General features: G+C 38.4%; 2 pseudogenes; one reads left to right on the plus strand and one right to left on the minus strand.

The window, feature by feature from the left end:
• The first annotated feature begins 1,393 nt into the window (after positions 1-1,393).
• On the plus strand, positions 1,394-1,863 carry LOC121490708 (annotated as a pseudogene).
• A 10,498-nt stretch (positions 1,864-12,361) lies between these two features.
• LOC121490701 lies at positions 12,362-13,737 on the minus strand (annotated as a pseudogene).
• Positions 13,738-15,693: the final 1,956 nt, after the last annotated feature.

A 15,693-nucleotide genomic window follows, 5' to 3' on the forward strand; every position in this document is an offset into this window, starting at 1 on the left:
GATTCCTTATTCACAGCATATACCTATTTACTCAGCAAACACTTACCTACATTATTTTTAAGACTGTTAGGCATTAGAGTCACTGTAAGGAAAAGAGAAGGAGATCCAGAAGTTAAACTGCAACAGACAGAATGGACTCTGAATGTGATTTTCACATCCCTGGTAAGAGATCTTTCTATTGACATCTTCCTCACTCTCCTTAACTCACGTTTATCAAAAATTCTCCTGAATTGGAAGTCCTGGTTAACTTAGGATCTAGTTCATTTACACTTCCTGTACTATACTTGTGCCAACGTAAAAGCCTAAAAACTCCTATCTTCACTACATCGTCCTCTCACCAGCAAGGTACCTGATTCCCTTCCCAAGACTCTAAAATGCTACAGATGCTAGTGATGATGCCAAGTCCAAAACAAACACATTAGCAAGTCTCTGGAAGTGTGCAAAGCAATGAACACAAGAAGGGACTTTCCACACTGTCGAGCAAATGCATCATAAGACCTTAGCCCAGGCAGTTATCGGGTTAGACATAAATTCTTTGACAGGCTCATTAAAGGGAAGCAAATAAACTGGAGGCAATTCAAAGGCAGGGACTATGTTCTCAACTTCTTTGTAATTCCCTACACGAACCTAACACAATGCTTGGTTGACCGTTGTTCCTTGATTAACAATTAGCTTTTGTTGATTTATCCCTCTTCTGTGCTTTTCAAACAAAAAAATAGGGCAGTGAATGAGGGTTACATGAGCAACAGGATATTCTTGACACACTTTCCCGAAACATAAAATTCACTCAAAGATCTAGAGGCATAACACATTACACTATTTTTTAATGGAGTGCAACGATTGGCATGAATTTTTAAGATAAAATATGAAAATCAAAGAAACTCACACTTGGAGCTGGGCATTTAAAGACATACTGTCAAACCTTAGGAGATGCACACACTGTTTTTAGTGGAAAAGTCTGCAACACACTCCTTGATGCCTGGTTACACACACATACACACACACATGCACACATACACTCACACACCATTTGCTTCACCTCTCCTCCCCAAAAAACTTTACATTTAAACCCAGAAATTCTCTGTAGAGAGCTTATCTTAATAAATAATTAAAATATCTATAGTGAGTGAAAATTTATATAGGGGTGCAGCATATATATATATATATATATATATATATGCAAATATATGAGTGCAGCTATTCATCTAGGATTGGTTTTAAAATAATGAAAGTTTTAAACGTCTCTCCTTAGGAGACTAGTAAAATAAATTATACAATAGACATACAGTGAAATTTTACCTAATATAATGGTGTGGATCTACATTTATTGATATTAAAATATCTCCATATATACTAAATAAGTACATTAAAAAAATAGTGGCCTTTCCCGAAGATGGTGCCGAAGGCAAAGAAGGAAGCCCCTGCCCCTCCCAAAGCTAAAGCCAAAGCAAAGGCTTTGAAAGCTAAGAAAGTGGTGCCAAAAGACGTGCACAGTCCCAAAAAGAAGATCCACACATCACCTACATTCCGATGACCCAAGACCCTGCATCTCTGAAGGCAGCCCAAATATCCTCAAAAGAGCGCTCCCAGGAGAAACAAGCCTGATCACTATGCCATCATCAAGTTCCCCCTGACTGCTGAGTCAGCCATGAAGAAAATAGAAGACAACAACACACTTGTGTTCATTGTGGATGTCAAGGCCAACAAGCACCAGATCAAACATGCTGTGAGGAAGCCCTATGACATTGATGTGGCCAAAGTCAACACCTTGATCAGGCCTGATGGAGAGAAGAGAGCACATGTTCGACTGGCTTCATAGTCAATGAAGTTTTGGATGTTGCCAACAAAATTGGGATCATCTAAACTGAGTCCAGCTGGCTACAGATATAAATACAAATTTTTTCACCATAAAAAAAAAGTGTGAACACTATGATCATAAATTGTTTAAAATAATGTGTATGCCCATATGACCATGTATGTGTCATCAGAAAAAAATCTGAAAGGATATGTAACAAAATAATAACTAATCATTTCTGGGTGGTAGAATTGTAGGTGATTTTGTTCTTTGTTGTACTCTTCTATAAATCCTGTTTCAATGAGATACCACCTCACACCAGTGAGAATGGGGAAAATTAACAAGACAGGAAACAACAAATGTTGGAGAGGATGTGGAGAAAGGGGAACCCTCTTGCACTGTTGGTGGGAATGTGAACTGGTACAGCCACTCTGGAAAACTGTGTGGAGGTTCCTCAAAGAGTTAAAAATAGATCTGCCCTATGAACCAGCAATTGCACTGCTGGGGATTTACCCCAAAGATACAGATGCAGTGAAACGCCGGGACACCTGCACCTCGATGTTTATAGCAGCAATGTCCACAATAGTCAAACTGCGGAAGGAGCCTCGATGTCCATCGAAAGATGAATGAATAAAGAAGGTGTGGTCTATGTATATAATGGAATATTACTCAGCCATAAGAAACAACGAATACCCACCATTTGCTTCAACGTGGATGGAACTAGAGGGTATTATGCTGAGTGAAATAAGTCAATCGGAGGACAAACATTATACAGTTTTGTTTTCTGTGCTATTTGTTGGTTTCCTACTTTAGGGGTTCCAGTTATCTTTCTACTATAGCAGCTTTATCTCCTCTACATTATCTTCTAATTATTTTAAAGTATTTTTTGCTTTTATTCAATCAAGTCTTTCCACCACATCAAAAGCTCAGTTTTAGGCCATGTTTACTTTGTTCATTACCCTACCAAATAACTTAGTTCTATGTGGCGTTGGTCCTCTGGGGTTTTTTTTAGCTCTGTGACCTCCCTTTTCATTTCATTCCGCTATGTGAAAACTTATTATATGCATGTCATGTTCTTATTAAATCCTTTTATGTACTAAACACTCATGGAGAATTTTTTTCTGTTCCTTTTAATGATACATTTTCTGGATTAGATGCTTCCTTAGTCTTTGTTTTCCTATACTTTTGCTTACTATCATTTATTGATTTATTTGCTATGTTATGTTCACATAGCAGCCACATTTTTCTTTTCAAGTCAATATCAGAAGGTCTTTTTTTTTAATAATTTTATTCATTTATTTGACAGAGGAGAGGGAGAAGTAAGTTCCAACTGAACAGAGAGTCCGATGTGGGGCTCAACCCTAGGACCCTGGGATTGTGACCTGAGCTAAAGGCAGATGCTTAACTGACTGAGCCACCCAGATGCCCCAACATCAGAAGTTCTATTCAGATCTTCTGTTTGTATTAATGTGTATGAATTTTCTCTATATCTTATCTGGAACTTATCTGATTGGTTTCTAAGAGTCCCATTTTATGTATTTTAACATCTCTAAAATTGTTGGGCATCTTACAATTTAGTTTGTAGCATTTTTTTCATTATTTTATTTTTCCCTTCTGGCTACAGTTTCAGAATATCCATTATACATACACCTCTACTTTCCTCAAACTTCCAACCTCAGAATCACTTCTCATTCTCTGTAAATAGGCATTTATCCTATTTCATAAGAAAATAAAATCATTAGACAGTAAATTCCTGAACTTTGCCTTATAGAACTCAAAACATCAGAATTCTTTCCTCCAGCTGTAGTGGAAAAGGTGCCCCCTGGGAGGCCTGGGTGGCTCAGCCGTTGAGCATCTGCCTTCAGCTCAAGGTAGATTCCGGTCTGGGATGGAGTCCCATATTGGGCTCCCTGCATGGAGCCTGCTTCCCCCTCTGCCTGTGTCTCTGCTTCTCTCTCCATGTCTTTCATGAATAAATACATAAAGTCTTAAAAAGAAAAAAAACACACTGAATTAAAAAAAAAAAAGAAAAAAAGAAAAGGTGCCCCCACTCTAGTCTAAGGAGCCCTCGATCCATGATCTGGACCACACCTCCTCTAGCCTTTTTAGGAATCTCAGCCTTTCACCTGTCTCCTGCCCCTCATCTATCTTCTACTAACTCCTTCTCAACAAGACTAAGCCATCTCTTAAAAAATAAATAAATAACCTCCTTCAGGGTCACATTCCTTTTTCTCATTCCAAGCCAAGCTTCTTAAAGATCTGTCTAGACTCACAATTTCCATTTGCTCTACTCTGACTCACTCCTTAACCACTTCAAATTATTTCTGACCCTGCCATTCCAGCAAAAATTGCTCTGAGCCAGTCAGCAACAACTTCCTTATTGCTAAATACAATGAACTCCTTCCAGTTTTCCTTCTACCTGTCTGATCACTACTTCTCAATATCTTTTGTAGCATTCTTTTCCTTTGACTAGCTCTTAAATTTTCTGTTCTATAAGGATCATGCTCAGACCTTTTTTCATTCCATATTCTCTCAGTACATGAGTCTATCCGCTCCCTTGGCTTCTATTACATCTATAAGCCTCTTAATCTATAGCTCCATTACAAAATGTCTTTCTTGTATATTTAATCATTTATTAAACATCTCAGTTTGGATTTTCCACTACCAACTCAAACTCATTAGGTCCAAAAGTGAACTCATAATCTTCCATCCAAACCTGCTCCTCATCTTCCATTGGCAGATTCTCTCAGAGCTAATCACCAGGCCTACATTTACCTCTTAATAAAGTTCTCTAAGCTACTCTCTATCACCATCACCATTGCCTATTTCAGGTTACTATTTTATATTTCCACCGTTGCTACAATAGTCTCCAAATTTCTTTCTAAACTGGTGTTATTCATTGCCAAAGGCAAGGGAAACAAAAGCAAAAATGAACCATTGAGACTTCATCAAGATAAAATGCTATTGCCCAGTGAAGGAAATAGTCAACAAAACTAAAAGGCAACCTACAGAATGGGAGAAGCTAATTGCAAATGACATATCTGATAAAGGGTTACTCTTCAAAATCTATAAAGAACTTACCAAACTCAACACGAAAAAAACAAATATCCCAGCTAAGAAATAAGCAGAAGACGTGAATAGACACTTTTCCAAAGAAGACATCCAGATGGCTAACAAACACATGAAAAGAGGCTCAACATTACTTATCATGAAAATATAAATCAAAACCACAATGAGATACCACTTCACAACTGTCAGAATGGCTAAAATTAACACAGGAAGCAATACATGTTGGTGAGGACATGGGGAAAAGGGAACTCTCTTGCACTATTGGTAGGAATGCAAACTGGTGTGGCCACTCTGGGAAACAGTATGGAGGTTCCTCAAAAAGTTAAAAATAGAATTACCCTATGATCCAGCAATTGCACTACCAGATATTTACCCAAAGGATACATAAATACAGAATCAAAGGCGTACATTTACCCCAAAGTTCATAGCAGCATTATCAATAGGCAAACTACGGAAAGAGCCCATGTCCATTGACAAATGAATAAAGAAGATGTGAGATATATATATATATATATATATATATATATATATATATATACACACACACACACTATAGAATGTTACTCAGCTATCAAAAAGAATGAAATCTTGCCATTCACAACAACATGGACGGAGCTAGAGTGTATTATGCTAAGCAAAATAAGTCAATCACAGAAAAACAAATACCATATGATTTCACTCATATGTTAAACTTATGAAACAAAACAGATGAACATAGGGGAAGGGAAGGAAGAATAAGATAAAAACAGAGAGGGAAACAAACCATAAAGGACTCTTAATGATAGAGAACAAATTGAGGGTTGATGGAGGGAGGTGGGTGGGGGATGGGCCAGATGGATATTACGGAGAGTACTTATTGGAAAGAGCGGTAGATATTGTATTAAGTGATGAATCACTGAATTCTACTCCTGAAAAAAACACAGCACTGTATGTTAACTAACTCGAATTTAAATAAAAATTTGAAGAAAAAAACTAAAATAGTGTTACTAAAATTTCAAATCTGCTCATACTATATCCTGTTCCCTTCAAAATCTTTCAATAACTAGCCTTTGCCTATGCCTCTAAATCAAGAATAATCCTCAGTGATTATGGTCTCTCCCTACTTCTCCAAACTCATATTGTGTGCCTCATGTTATATACTCCAGCCAAACTAGACTATTTACAGTTTACTAAAAGTAGTCCAGTTCTCTTTCAGCTTTGCATAAGTTATTCCATCTACGTTCATCACTCTTATCCTTCTCTTGACCTAGCTAAATCCTAATCATCCTTCGGCTCTCAGATCCCTTCTTGCAGGAAACCTTCTTGAATTCCCAGTTTCAAGTTAGATGTCCCCTGCTGAAGTACTCTCACAGCATCCTGAACTTCCTTTTTTTTTTAAAGATTTTTTATTTATTCATGAGACACAGAGAGAGAGAGAGACAGAGGCAGAGACACAGGCAGAGGGAGATGCAGGCTCCATGCAGGGAGCCCGACGCAGGACTTGAATCTGGGACTCCAGGATCATACCCTGGGCCGAAGGCAGGCACTAAACCACTGAGCCACCCAGGTATCCCCTGAACTTCCTTTAACACATTTTGCTGTAACCGAATTGCCTGTTTATTTCTCTAATGTGGGACTGTAAGCACCATGAAAGCAAGTGTGGAGCATATGTTGCTCACAATTATATTTCCAGTTTCTTTTAAAAAGTACTTTTTGAAAGAATGAAAATATTTTGGATGACTGAATCAAGACCACAGGAGGAGAATTTGACCTTACAGAGGAAAAGCAAACAGTCATATAACTAAAAAATACCTCTTCCTTAGAAAATGGAGAAAGAGGTAAGAGTGTCATGTTTTTGTTAGTTCTTGATGGAAGATATTAGATTAGTCATATGAGATAGCCATTATTTGACGATTTATTTTACCTACAAAAATGACAATTTCAGGGGCACCAAGATGGCTCAGTGGTTGAGTGTCTGCCTTTGGCTCAGGTTGTAATCCTGGGGTCCTGGGATTGAGTCCTGCATCAGGCTCCCCTGAGGGGAGCCTGCTTCTCCCTCTGCCTATGTCTCTGCCTCTCTCAGTTGTGTCTCTCATGAATAAATAAATGAAATCTTTTTTTTAAAAAATGACATTTTCATATAGGTCAATTTAATACAGTCTCGTGGTATCAAATCTGGAGAAACCAGTATCCTGATACCAAAGGTCAAAGACTGGAGCCAGTCCCTGAACTTTAACCTCCTTCTGTGACCTTTAATCTGCTAATTTTGATAAATGAGTTTAGAATGTATCTCCATGCATAAGATACCACAGAAACAACTGAAATTGAACAACTCTTACACAAAACACGTTTTGTCCAGGTGTATCTCTACCACCTCCTGTGGTCTCATACACCTGTCCTGTCCATATATTTATGCTACCAGTCTATCACCTTCAAAGAATTTGAGTTTGGGACCCTCAATTAAGAACCATACCTGTTTTTTCTTGTCCCAGATCAAACTCAAGATAAATATTTCTGGTTTTCCTGTGCATAACCAGAGAGTAAGCCTGGCAGTTTCCTCTATAAGACATCATTCATTCTCATTAGTATCTGAGAAAGGAGATACTTTTAAGATCAGGAACAATTCTTAACATACAAAATGTTTACAGAAACCTCATATGCCAAGTGTGTTTAACAGTTACTTTTAAAGATATTCACAGTGAGCAGAAACGTAAAGATTTAGTTCCCTTGTGTGAATAAACAAGTTCAGATTCTGTGGCTTCTTTATTAAAGGTTGCTATTCCTTTAACATTTTTATTAGTAAATTCAAAAAATGTAAAGGGAATTAAGATATGCTTAACTCCATAATTTGTCTATCACAAAGCCACTATATAGATGAAAACTAGAATTTTCACTTATTTCCTAGCAACCAAGTAAATTTTATAAAGCTAGGTATTAGTCCTAGATTTTCCTTATGTCCTCTTATTGTTAATGTGGTTGATCTCTTTTCATAAGGTAAGCTGTATTTATTACAAAATAAACCGGAAAAATGAGTAAAATCAGGTAATAACCAATCTGGATCACTTATGTTCCAAATGCTCATTTTCATAAACCAGTGGTTTTCCCACCTAAAATCTCCAGACATAATCTTCCTTATATGTGAAGATTCATGCTAAGTTAACATAATTCCAACACTACTGATTGGTTTGGACAATTTAGTGAAATAAAACCCAGGCATTTGGGGTTGTTTGATGAAACAACTGACTAAACTATTCACTTTTCACCTGGGTGTGTTAGTTTAACGTGAATGCAATACTATAGCATTAGGTCAAGCATCGAAAAAGCCCAGTCCCTGAGGGGGACAATTTTCACCTTAGGCCATGAAGAATGGGCAATTCCTCACTTATTATAAAAACTTCCACTTATAGTCTACAGTTAATTTGAGCCATTGTGATAAATTAACATGTGTAATATTCAGCCCAGAATATCTTGTGAAGCAGCGCTCTTTTAGGTCCTATTCACTATTGTTTGTCTATGCCTAAATTGTAAGCATTCAGAAAATATTTGTGAGAGGAGTTAATGAAAAAAAATCATCAATTGCCTATCTATTCATAGAAAACATTTTGGCAATAAAAAATCTGACCAGTCATGTTTGATGTCTCAGGATCTCCCAATATAAAGACTTCTAGGTAGTTACAGAATTGAAAAAAACTGTGGGCCCCAAGACTGATTTGGGTTCAAGACATGGTTTCCAAACTAGAGCATGTATCAGGATTATCTAGAGGACTGGTTAAAATCAGATTAGCCCTAGAGTTTCTGCTCAGTAGGTCTCTGTAGGGTCCAACAATTTGTATTAATAACAAGTTTCAGGTAAAGCTGATCCTGCTGGTCAAAAGGCCACATGTTAAGAACCATGAATTAAGAGAAACAGACTACCCTTGAACAATATGGGGATTAGAAGCACCAACTCCCCATGTAATAAAAAAAAAAAATCCATTTATAGGGGTGGCCTGGCTGGTTCATTCAGTAGAGCATTCAACTTTTGATCTCAGGGTCGTAAGTTCAAGCCTCACATTAGGCATGGAACCTTCTAAAAAAAAAATCCCTATGTAATGTTTGACTCCCCAGAAACTTAACTACTAATAGCCTACTATCAACAGGAAGCCTTGCCAATAATATAGTCAATAAACACATATTGTATGGTATATGTATTATATACTTTATTCTTACAATAACACCTTTTTCTTTGTTTTTATGGTATTTCTATGCTAGTTCATCTGCAAGTTTTTTGAAATTGTTGCAAATCTCCAAAAATTTTTCCAATATATTTATTGAAAAAAATCCTCATGTAAGTGGACCCACAGAGTTCAAACCCATGTTGTTAAGGAGAGGTGGGCAGGGGGACAGGGTGACTGGGTGACGGGCACTGGGGGGCACCTGATGGGATGAGCACTGGGTGTTATACTATGTGTTGGCAAATCGAACTCCAATAAAAAAATACAAAAAAAAAGAAAATTACAAAATATTGCAATAAAATATTTTTAAAAAAACATGTTGTCTAAGGGTCAACTGTATTTGGTAAGAATAGCCTTTTATTTTGTTGACTAATATGTTTACTGCAAAAATCATGTTTATAAGCAGTAGATTTCTTGCACATGTAACACAGTCTTATCAGTTCCTTGGAATTCATATTGTCTCTATTATCCTGCATGGTATCCAACAGTAAATCTTTCTACTTCAGTTAGAACCGGTCAGTTCGTTGGCAAGAAAAAATTCTGCAACACACCATTTTTATTGATACCACACAACTGTCCAAACAAAATTTGCTTTGCTAGATAGGCATTATTTCTTAGACTAGGCTTAATTGCCCTCCACATTAGAAGACATTTTAATAACTTATGTCATTTAAAGCATTAACAAACTATAGCTGCTCTTTATCAAACTGAGGTTTGGCAGATACATTAGTGGTAAATACCTCCAATGGTAAAAAGCCTATGGACAAAATTTCAGCACATTGGTAAAAACTACATTTATAGTAATATTGTTAATGTTTCTAGCTTCATCTTTGGAGCCTAGCCAGTATAACATACCTATCTTTGTTAAGAATTTTGAAGGTACTTCATAAAGGCTAAATAATACTCATCTTTTAACAAAAGTGTAATCTCTTGCAGGTTTTAGAGGTATAAAGCTATTAGTGCTTTTTTTAACAAAAGAAGTGTTAAATAGAGAGTAGGCCCCTTAGCTGCTCTAGTGGGAAGTTTAATGAAGAATTAAAAAAAAAAAGAATTTAAAAACCATATTCTGGCAAATCAAACTTCAATAAAAACAAATGGAAAAAAAAAAGAATTAAAAAAGAATACCCAGCACATTTACTAACCCACCTCTCTCTGAAAGGTATCACTTTCTTCAAAAGTTTTATATACCCTACTATCAAGTAAAATAGAGAATTGAACATTTTATCAGGTTATTCAACAGAACTTCCAAAATTATTTATTCTGGAGGGTCCAAGGGAAAGAAATCACTCTGCTTTTCTGCTCAAAATATTACCTGGAACGGACACACCTTTGCATTAGCCATGCCAACACATGTTCATGAGTGTCCTCCCTCCTACCCAGGGGAAGTACTAAGCAAGAAATTATTTACTTCAAATGCTGCCAAAGCTGAGTACCTAAAAACTGGTTTGCATTACACATCCAGCAAAGAAGCAGGTTTGGGGCAAGTGCAAGCATCTGAGGACAGTACAGGAAGGCTTTTTGACAGTCCTTAGTTGGGGGATTTTCTCAAAAAGATTTGCAAGATGCCAAGTTAATCTTGAGGCTTCTTGCCTCACCTCCTTTTATGTCCTTCCTTGAACATTCTTGTATAAACTTGTCCTCAGGATGTCTTTCCACCTCCTATAAACTCCCACCTCTGGGTAGCCCTGGCACCTCTACCTTACCCTGAGGGCCTTGAATTACTCGCCCATTTCCACAGTTCTATGCTTAAAAACCTCCCTTTGAGGCAGGTATGCAAGATACACATTCTCCTTTCCCAGTCAGGCGGAGAGTGGTCATTTCCTAGCCAGGTAGACTTTCATTAAAGCTATAATCCCCCTTTGTCCCAGAAGATGCTCCTTCCCTCTAGAAATAAGAAAATAAACTATCTTGACAATTAATTACCTACCAAGGGCCAAGTGAGAGACTCAATCTTTTTAAAGAACCAGTTTGCAAGCCATTTTGATTCAGAGCAAAACCTGAACTGAATCTAGAGGGGAAAAAGCAGCCTGCTACCATAATACACATTGTGCCTCTCCAGGTGCTAGTAGCTACAAAAATCTGTCTTAGTGTGGTCGGAATGCTATAACAAAATACTGTAGGCTGGATGGCTTAAACAACATAAATTTATTTTCCAAGTTTTGGGAAATGGATAGGCTGAGATTTTCCAAACCTTCAAGTTCTGGTTCTCGAATTGTTTAACAATTCATTTTTCAATTCATCTTTCTCTTCTCATATTTTACTATAAGCAGTTAGGAAGAACCAAATCACTCTTTCAACACTTTACTTAGAAATCTCCTCAGCTAAATATCCAGTTTCATTGCTTGCAAATTCTACCTTCCATGCAATACTGGAACATGAACACAATTCAGCTAAGTTCTTTGACACTTTATAACAAAGATTGCCTTTCCTCTAGTTTCCAATAACATGTTACTCATTTCTTTTTTTTTTTTTCTTTTTTTTTTTATTTATCTATGATAGTCACAAAGAGAGAGAGAGGCAGAGACACAGGCAGAGGGAGAAGCAGGCTCCATGCACCGGGAGCCCAATGTGGGATTCAATCCCAGGTCTCCAGGATAGCACCCTGGGCCAAAGGCAGGCACTAAACCGCTGCGTCACCCAGGGCTCCCCCCATGTTACTCATTTCTATCTGATACTTCACCAGAATGACCCTTAATGTCCTTATTTCTACCAACATTACACTTGTGATTATTTATGGATTCCTAAGATGGAAGCTTTCTCTATAGCTCTACTCCTTTCTTTCTGAGCTCTCATCAGAATTTCCTTTTTTTTCCTCGTTAAACTTTTGTTTTAATGGGTCTCAAAATTCTGTGACAGATTTTTGGTCAAGTTGTTTCCATCAAAAAGTACTGACTTTACAAACTAATAACTTAAAACTGCCACACACGCACACACACAAAAAAAGATGGTTCACAAAACATTCTCCTTTTCTTCTGAAGGTTTTATGATGCATTGTTATCATTAACCAGTCTTTTACTATTAAACTTAAATGGCCAATTGACACAAACAGTTCTGAGACCGTTCTTCCACCACTGATTAAGACTGGGGTGGCAAGGGATCCCTGGGCGGCTCAGAGGTTTGGCGCCTGCCTTTGGCCCAGGGCGCGATCCTGGAGTCCTGGGATCGAGCCCCACATCAGGCTCCTGGCATGGAGCTTGCTTCTCCCTCCTCCTGTGTCTCTGCCTCTCTCTCTCTCTATCATAAATAAATAAATAAATCTTAAAAAAAAAAAAAAGACTGGGGTGGCAGGTATTGGGGATAATATTCATTTAGCCTTCTGAGCTTCCTGGGCAGACTTGGTGACTTTGCCAGCTCCAGCTGCCTTCTTGTCCACTGCGTTGATGACACCCACAGCAACCGTCTGTCTCATGTCACAAACAGCAAAATGGCCCAGAGGAGGACAGTCAGAGAAGCTCTCAACACACATTGGTTTGCCAGGAACCATATCAACAATGGCAGCATCCCCAGATTTCAAGAACTTGGGACCATCTTCCAGCTTTTTTCCAGAACAACGATCTATCTTCTCCTTCAGCTCAGCACACTTGCAAGCAATGTGAGCTGTGTGACAATCCAGCACAGGTGCATATCCAGCACTGATCTGGCCTGGATGGTTCAAGATACTCACCTGAGCCATGAAGCCAGCTGCTTCCATTGGTGGGTCATTTTTGCTGTCACCAGCCACGTTGCCACAATGAACATCTTTGACAGATACATGCTTGACATTGAAGCCCACATTGTCCCCAGGAAGAGCCTCACTCAAAGCTTCATGGTACATTTCAACAGATTTTACTTCAGTTGTAACATTGACTGGAGCAAAGGTGGACCACCATGCCAAGCTTAAGAACACCAGTCTCCACTCAGCCCACTGGGACAGTGCCAATACCACCAATTTTGTAGACGTCTTGGAAAGGCAGACGCAAGGGCTTATTAGTTGGACGAGTTGGTGGCAGAATGAAATCTAGAGCTTCAAGCAGTGTGTTCCATTGGCATTCCCATCTTTACGGGTGACTTTCCATCCCTTGAACCAAGGCACATTAGCACTTGGCTCCAGCATGTTGTCCCCATTCCAACTAGAAATTGGCACACATGCTACTGTGTTGGGGTTATAGCCAATTTTCTTAATGTAGGTGCTGACTTCCTTAACGATTTCCTCGTATCTCTTCTGGCTGGAGGGTGGTTCAGTGGAATCCATTTTGTTAACACCAACAATTAGTTGTTTTACACCCAGTGTGTAAGCCAGAAGGGCATGCTCACGGGTCTCCTGTTCTTGGAGAAACCTGCTTCAAATTCACCAACACCACCAGCAGCAATCAGAAAGCACAGTCAGCCTGTAATCATGTTTTTGATAAGGTCTCTGTGTCCTGGGGCATCAATGATGGTCACATAATACTTGCTGGTCTCGAATTTCCACAGGGAGATATCAATGGTGACACCATGTTCACATTCAGCTTTCAGTTTATCCAAGACCCAGGCATACTTGAAGGAGCCTTTTCCCACCTCAGCAGCCTCCTTCTCAAATTTTTTGATAGTTCTTTTGTCAATCCCACCACATTCATAGATCAGATAGCCAGTAGTGGTAGACTTGCCTGAATCTACGTGTCCAATGATGAGGATGTTGATGTGAGTCTTTTCCTTTCCCATTTTGGTTTAGATTTAGCAGTGGTTTTCACGAACACGACCTGTGTTCTGGCAGCAAACCCGTTGCAAAAAAGCTCTCATCAGAATTTCCCATAACATCCATATTTCTCAAATGCCCTTCAAAACTCTTCCAGTCTCTATTATCCCTCCTAAAGCCACTTCCACATGTTTAGGTGTTTGTCACAGCAGTGCCCCACTTCTCCCCCAAGCACCACCTCTTACCTCTTACCTCTCCCTCCAAGCAAAGTCCCATCAACTAGATTGGGATTTCATACTTTTCTTTGTTCCTCTTTCCACAGCTCCAAAATATAGAAGTTTACCACATGAAACTACACTTGTCCTTTCGTTACCCAACCTAGAATCTCTTCTGCCTTTATCTTAACTCTTTAGCTTAAAATTTTGCTGGCTCATAGCCTTTCCCAATTCTTTCTATTAATTCTTGGTCTCCTTTTCAGAATCCTATGTTTTCCTTGCCTCTTAAATAGTTATATTCTCCAGGTGTTTTTCTTTGTCTCCTATACCTTTTACCTCTAGAAACTAATATTCTTCCCTTTGGAGTGTTAAGAAGAAAAAAGCTATGGAAGCCCCTTCAGAACATACATTTATTAAATATTTTTTCAGAGTCTATCATTTGCCAGGCACTGTTCTAGTGGCTGAGGATATAATAGAGAACAAAACAGACAAGAACCCTGTTCTCATGGGGAAGACGGACAATAAGTAAATATCTTTAAATATATATGTGATTTCAAATAGTGATAATTGCTATGAAGAAAAACAAAGCTGGGTAGGAGAGTCATAGAGAAGAAAGACCTCTCTGAGACAGATATTTGACCAGATGTTATTTAAAGCCATGACTCTGGATGAGATCACCTCAAGAAAAGAGCAAATAGAGATGAGAAAGCTAAAGACTCAGCTCTGGGGTATTTCACTCTTTCAATTTCAGTAAGAATAGAAAGATCCAGTTAAGGAGACTGAGAAGGAAGCATCTGGTAAGATAAGAAGAAAACAAAGAAAATAATAGATCCCGGCAGCCAACAACAACAACAAAAAAGTGTTTCAAGTAAGAGAGAATAATCAACTGTGCCTCATACTGCTGAGAGGTTGAGTAAGATGAAGATTAAGAATTGTTTATTGAACTTGGCAAGAAAGAGATCTTTACCAACCCTAAGATTGGTTTTAGTGGAATTAGAGAACAGCCTGACTGGAGTGCATTCCAGAAATCATGGGAGGTGAGAGAGTGATTACAGACATCTCTTTCAAGAGAGTTCCTATAAAGGAGAATAGAGAAATGGTGGGGGATAGGAATGTGAGGTCGCAAGAGACCTTTTCCCGATGGGGACATATTACAGCATCAGGATGGGAGTGATGAGTAAAGAGGAGAAAACAGATGATGCAAAAGAGAAAGGATATGATGCAAAAGCAAAGTCTCTGAGTAGAAGAGGGGCCAAGACCCAGTACACAACTAGAATTAGAAGCTGGAACAGTTTTCATGTTGCAACAGGAATAAAAACGCTGGGTGTAGAGATGCACAGTAGACTTGCTGGTGAGAAGGTGAAGTAGTTCTTTTATGATTGTTCCTGTTTTCTCAGTCAATTAGATGCAAAATCATCAGCTGAGTATGAAGAAAAAAGGGGCTGTTAGAGGTTTGAGAATAAGATTGCTGCCCTTCATGATATCACTTAAAACACGTGGTCATAGTTTTAAAGTGAGAAGAATCAGCACAGTTGGATGTTTTCCTCCAACTACATTAAGCAAACTTCAGATTAAGAACTTTTGCTCTGCACCCTCTCTCTGAGTGACTTCATCCAAATCCATGACTTAGCCAACATTTACACCTCATGGTTCCTAAATCTGTATCTCCAGCCCAAGCTTCTTTTTGGAACTCCAAATTCGTGTCTACTACATTTGTCAACTTAGGATCTCCCACTTATCTCTTAAACTCAACATATCAAAACTAAA

The sequence above is a fragment of the Vulpes lagopus genome, chromosome 1 (genome assembly GCF_018345385.1).
Source record: "Vulpes lagopus strain Blue_001 chromosome 1, ASM1834538v1, whole genome shotgun sequence".
Lineage (NCBI taxonomy): Eukaryota > Metazoa > Chordata > Mammalia > Carnivora > Canidae > Vulpes > Vulpes lagopus.